We start from the raw sequence: 6,643 nt of genomic DNA, 5'->3' as shown, positions 1-6,643 counted from the left end.
TGTTAATTTTAATTTTTTTAAATGGGGCATGTATTTTTTTTTTTTTTTTTTAAAAGGCTTTAACAAATTTTGGGCCCTTTTTAAAGTTTACGTCCAAAACTCTTTTGATTGTCTTGGGGGGACCCCGTATGGGTGTATAAAAGTGTTATTATAATATTTAAATAGTGGCATGTACTTTTATTTATTTTATTTTATTTACTTAGGGCTTTTTAGACAGGTATTGTCCTTTAGTCTATACATAACATGTGGAAAATTATTGAGCATGCATGAAGTCGAGCCTAAATGATAATGTTGTTAGCCGTTGACGACGATCGGTTTATGGTATACCTATCCATGATCTCTTTTTTTTTTTTTTTAGATTTGTGCAATTTGGGGTTTAGGGTTTGTGGTTTTATTTTCTTATTTTTTGTTCGTACACTCTTCGTCATCACTATTAGGATCATCTGTCACCTTGCTCATAGAAATCCAATTCTAACGTGTTGGGTCTCCTCTCGTTCACCATGTAATCACCACCTACTATAATATATTCGTTGATCGACACCATAATAAATCTATAATAGACTACGGCTATGGTTTATAGTTCGCAATCGATGCCATAATAAATTGATAATAGACTACGGCTATAGTCTATGATTGAGAATCGACGCCATACTAAGTTTTGCTCTTGACTAATTTTCGATGAAAAAGCGAAATTTTAGCGAATTTTAGTGTAAAACGAGATTCAAAAGTGAATAAATCGGGAGCTTTCGGAGGGAACTTTTGTTTTTGTTTTTTTTTGTTTTTGGGGGTAATTAAAATGTTGGGGTTAGGGGCCAAAGTGTAGTTTTTAAAACTTTAAAGCTAGAATTTGACACAACACATTTACGAATTTGACGTCAAATGGTGGCAAAGCACCAATTGGTGAAGACTTGTGGCCTTTGCAAAATAACTTTCAATACGGCCTTTTGTTGACTACCCCAGAAACCAAGGAAGCCTACAATGGTGGAATTAGACATAAGTTTAATAACGCAAATTCAAATTATACTATTTGTGCAAATCTCGCTAATTTGTAAAATCAAGGGGGTTAACATTTTTTGGGCCTTTAATTGCTTGAAGTGTTCTAATCTATAAAGTACTTGAAAAATAACCATTTTAATGAGTAGCCAATCTAACAAAATTATCCTTAGGTAAAACGAAAAAATCGATGATATTATGGAGTTCATAACAAAATCAAAATAAAAAAATGGTTATTTTTTTAAGAGTGGAGATTTTTTTGTCTTTCATGCTAAACATTCTCCTCCGTCCCATACATCTTAAATCTGTTTTTTTTTGATCTGTTCCAAAAAAGAGTGTCTCTCTTTCTATATTTAGTAAATTGACAGTTCAAATACCACAAATATCAAGTTTAAAACCACAAAATTCAAAGGATAATTTAGTACATTACACACATGTTTAATTTAGAACCACAAAATTGAAAAAGTCTCTTATATTTCTTAAAAAGCTCCGTATCCGATCAAACTAAGACACCCTAAATTTGGACGTAAGGAGTAACTATTTTAGCAACTTTTGAATATGCATCTGTCACCCAATCAATTTATTGCATGGGTTCGCTTCATACGGACCTGTCTCTTTAATTTTCCTCAAACGCCGTTGTTCATTTTTTTTTTTCTGCTTCTTATTTAATGAATATTTGTGGGGCTAAAGTACCCTTATTCATTGGTCTTAAAAAATCAGAGATTCCTGGCCCGATCCCCACAGAGTAAAAAAAAAAAAAAAATCGCAGCATGTTTCTTCATATCCCAGATGTTTACGTAAAACGGTTATTATCGACAAGGACCACATAAGTCTCCTTTCCTAGAAAGTGAAGCCCAACTTTTTTTCCCAGTAAGTAAAGCCCAACTCATAAAACCCATCAGCTGTAACGATCCAGCCCAACTAATTAACACGAGCAACAAGGACCACCACACGTGTGAAATTTCAAAAAAATAGCTAGGTTTAAAAAGTCGGGCAACCTCGGTCAGTCCGGGCAACACCTCAGAATTCGTAACACATAGTAGTATTTGTAGGTTTTTTTTTTTCAACACAGTTTCAAATTATACAATATAAGCTCCTCCTCCATATCCCCCCCCCCCTTCACATTATTCGAAAAATACACCCACCCACCCACTAGCCCTCATATATACAATTCAAATTCACATAAATAACACACAAAAAGCTTTGTTAATCAATAACTGTTTGATTGAGTTTGTTCACTGAGCTAGAAAAACCCTAGCTCGTGCTTGTCCATTAGAAATCCCTAATCTTCATTTTTAATTGTAGGTAATGTTTACTGATTGAGATTATTTACTGGATTTTCTTTTTTTGTTTATGACTAGATCTGGTTCGATTTCAACATTTTTAGGTTAGGTTTAGTGTTTTTATGTTGTTTTTATCTGCTACAGTTACTATGCATTAATCTTTTTGGTCTACTTGCTTTAAAGCTGATTATCGTCTATTTATAAGTGTATATGTAGCTATATATATATATGGTGTAAGCTATGTTTATCAATCGATGTTTACTTGGAACATGCTCTTTGGTTGTTGTTGAACAATTTAGTGTTTTTATTGTTGTTTAATGTGCTACAGTTGCGTATGTGTTGATTTTTTTGTTTTACTTGTTTTATTAGCTTTAGAGTTGATATTTTTTTTTATGTTGTAGAAAGTATATATATATATATATATATATATATATGTGTGTACAAGCTCTGTTTATCAATCAATGTTAACTTGGAACATGAGATTTGGTTTTTAAAATATTGGCTTGTGGACTTTTAACTTATCGTTTGAGTTCATGGAAAGCTTTCGGTTTGATTTAATTTATTGGCTCAAATAGAGTGGAATGGACCTAGAAGATATATATTTCTACCCTAACTAGTTATTGGATTGAGAAGTAGTTGATTGATTTTTTTTTTTTTTTAAATTAAAATGAAAATAAGCGGAAGCCTTTGAATGTTAACAACTTTGGTTTGCTTGGTTTTTTGAAGCTTCCTGATGGCATCTCATTTTAGAACTTATAGAACAAATGACACTTTTGAATTGTTATTTTGTTGTTATCAAGCCCTTTAAGGGGTGGTGTGGTATGCTGACAAGCATAAATAATCTTGGGATAAAAATCTTGTACCGACTTATCCCTTTGTTTGGTTACTAATCCTAGTATAAGTTATACTAGATTAAAAATAGTACCGTGATAATGGTGGAAAAATAGAACTGTGATTTGTTATCCCTGGATAAAACAATGAAAAAGAGGTTATTTTAGTAAACAAACTTCTTCTTCTTAGAGATTATGCAATGCATGTTATTTTTAATACCACAAACCAAATAGTCAATAGAAATAATACCAGGATAACTACTCCCGTCATAACTTGTCTTCAAACCAAACCCCTAACTATTGTGACAGTATGTTTCTTTATGGGTGAAATGGAATGGGAATTTCAAAGAGTTGCTCATTGCACCTACCACGCCTCTTATCACTAGAAGATATTCCTGTAATTTTCTTTAGGGTGCTGATTGATTACTAGATATCTCTTGTATTTTTAAAAACTGCTGCCTAACTTTGTTCAATTTGTAGGAGACATGGCTGTTGAGATCACTCAGTTCTTGTTGGCTGCTCAATCAGCAGATGCCAAGATTCGGACTGAGGCAGAGGCTAATCTTAGCCAGTTCCGAGAGCAAAAACCTTCCAGGATTTTCTTTCATTAGCTGTTGAGCTCTCAACTGATGGCAAGCCCACTGAGTCTCGCAGACTAGCTGGTATTGTGCTTAAAAACTCACTGATGCTAAAGAAACTGTCAGGAAACAACAGCTTGCTCAAGAATGGCTGGTAATTGATTCATCTTGTAAGTCCCAAATTAAAGGCTTGCTTCTGAGCTGCCTTGGATCATCTGTCACGGGAGGCAAGTCACACTGCTGCCCAAGTGATTGCTAAAATAGCTTCCATCAAGTTCCTCAGAAGCAATGGCCAGAGCTCATTGGTTCATTGCTTGTGAACATGACTCAACAGGGAAGCCCTGCATCCGTGAAACAGGCAACCTTGGAAACACTTGGTTATGTGTGTGAGAGATATCTCACCATGATCTTGTCCAAGACGAAGTAAACTCTGTTCTCACAGCTGTTGTGCAAGGTATGAATGTTGAGGAGGAGAGACGTTGAAGTCAGACTCGCTGCAACTAGAGCTTTGTATAATGCTCTTGATTTTGCTCAGACAAACTTTGACAATGAGATGGAGAGAAATTATATTATGAAGGTCATCTGTGAGGCAGCCACAGCAAAGGAGGGACAGTTAAGACAGGCTGCTTTTGAGTGTCTTGTGTCTATCGCATCAACGTATTACGAGTTGCTTGAACCTTACATGCAGACTCTCTTCCAGTTGACAGCTAAAGCAGTAAAAGAAGATGAGGAGGCTGTTGCCCTTCAAGCAATTGAATTCTGGAGTTCTATCTGTGATGAAGAGATAGAGCTTCAAGACTATGAGGTCCTGACAGTGGGGATTCCAGTGGCCAACATTCCCACTTCATTGAGAAGGCCCTCGAAGTATTAGTTCCAATGCTGCTGGAAACATTATTGAAGCAGGATGAGGAACAGGACCAGGATGATGAAATCTGGAATCTGGCTATGGCTGGTGGAACATGTCTTGGTCTTGTTGCCAGAACTGTCGGAGATGCTGTTGTACCCCTTGTAATGCCTTTTGTGGAGGCTAATATAATGAAACCTGATTGGCGCTCTCGCGAGGCTGCCATATATGCATTTGGCTCAATACTTGAAGGCCCAAGCATCGAGAAGCTATCTCCCATGGTCCATGCTGGATTAAAGCATCTGCTTGATGCGATGAAGGATCAAATGAGCACATAAGAGATACCACACATGGACTCTTAGCCGTATCTTTGAGTTGCTGCACACTCCAGCTTCTGGATTTTCAGTGATCTCACCAGCCAACCTCCAACAGATTGTTGAAGTGCTGTTGGAGAGTATAAAAGATGTCCCTCATGTTGCCGAAAAAGTTTGTGGGGCTATCTATTTTCTTTCTCAAGGATATGAGGATGCTGGGCCAAGCTCGTCAATGCTCACTCCATTTATAACTCAGATTATTGGTTCTCTTATTGCAACGGCTGATCGGACAGACAATAGTGGTTCTAAACTCAGAACCACGGCATATGAAACCTTGAATGAAGTTGTTAGGTGCTCTAATATTTCTGAAACATCTCAGATTATTAATCACCTTTGCCCTGTTATTATGGACAAGTTGGGACAAACTTTTGAGCTTCAGATTTTATCCTCTGATGATAGAGAAAAACAGGGAGATCTACAGGCTTCTTTATGTGGTGTACTCCAGGTTATTATTCAGAAGCTAAGTAATACTGATGAAACCAAGTCTATAATACTCCAATTTGCTGACCAGATCATGACGTTGTTCCTAAAGGTTTTGCCTGTCGAGCTCAACTGTCCATGAAGAGGCCATGCTTGCTATTGGTGCTCTGGCCTATGCAACTGGATCAGATTTCTTGAAGTACATGCCAGAGTTTTACAAGTATCTTGAGATGGGGCTGCAGAATTTCGAAGAGTACCAGGTTTGTTCCATCTCAGTGGGAGTGGTTGGTGATATTTGCCGTGCATTGGATGACAAGATCTTGCCATACTGTGACGGCATCATGACTCTTCTTCTTAAAGATCTATCTAGCAGTGAACTTAACCGAGCTGTAAAACCTCCCATATTCTCCTGCTTTGGGGATATTGCGCTTGCCATTGGTGAACACTTTGAGAAGTACCTTCAGTATGCGTTACCTATGATGCAAAGTGCTGCCCAAGTGTGTGCACAACTAGACAATAGTGATGATGAAATGCTAGAGTATGGCAATCAGCTCAGGCGCAGTATTTTTGAAGCATACTCTGGAATTCTTCAAGGATTTAAGAGTACCAAGGCCAACTTGATGTTACCCCATGCTCCTCATCTCTTGCAGTTCATTGAACTGGTCGCCAAAGACCAACCAAGGTATTGTTAACTGGATTTCATGACATTTCGTTTCTCTTATTATATTTGCACATTATGAGTTTTGACGTCTGTATTGTTGTTCTTTTGCAGAGATGAGAGTGTAACAAAAGCAGCAGTAGCTGTGTTGGGAGATCTAGCTGATGCACTGGGTTCCAGTGCAAAGACCATATTCAAAGATCCTGCATTTTTCGCACAGCTGTTGGGTGAGTGTCTTCAATCCGATGATGAACAGCTGAAAGAAACAGCAACCTGGACACAAGGAATGATTGGGCGTGCCTTCTCTGTTTGCGGGTGAGAGCTGTCTTAAAGTTGCTCTTTACCTATGGAATCTTGTTTTTTCCATCGTATTGCCGAGGCTGAAGTTGTCAGGTTACCAAGGCGGGGTTTACATAATCAACTAAGCTTGCATCTCTTGTGTTGGCTATGAAAGTTGAAATTCTTCCTTTTAAATTTTGGGTATGCAGACTTATAGCTTCAAGCGTCGAGGTCACCTTTTCTTGGTAGCCTGCTGTTGTTATAACTTTGTCTAGTCTATAATATTACAAGTCAGCAGTTTCTTTAGATCGGCTTCAAGTAACTCATCATTCTGTGATTCCATCAGAAGGGTGTTACTTCTAAAAGAAAAATTCATTGTGGTAA

The 6,643-nt window shown here is 37.4% G+C and overlaps 1 pseudogene; it reads left to right on the top strand.

Moving 5' to 3' along the window:
- Positions 1–2,147: 2,147 nt before the first annotated feature.
- LOC132056931 (importin subunit beta-1-like) lies at positions 2,148–6,643 on the top strand (annotated as a pseudogene).

This window comes from Lycium ferocissimum, chromosome 5 (assembly GCF_029784015.1).
Source record: "Lycium ferocissimum isolate CSIRO_LF1 chromosome 5, AGI_CSIRO_Lferr_CH_V1, whole genome shotgun sequence".
In the NCBI taxonomy this organism is placed as follows: domain Eukaryota; kingdom Viridiplantae; phylum Streptophyta; class Magnoliopsida; order Solanales; family Solanaceae; genus Lycium; species Lycium ferocissimum.
This window is presented reverse-complemented; position numbering and strand designations above follow the sequence as displayed.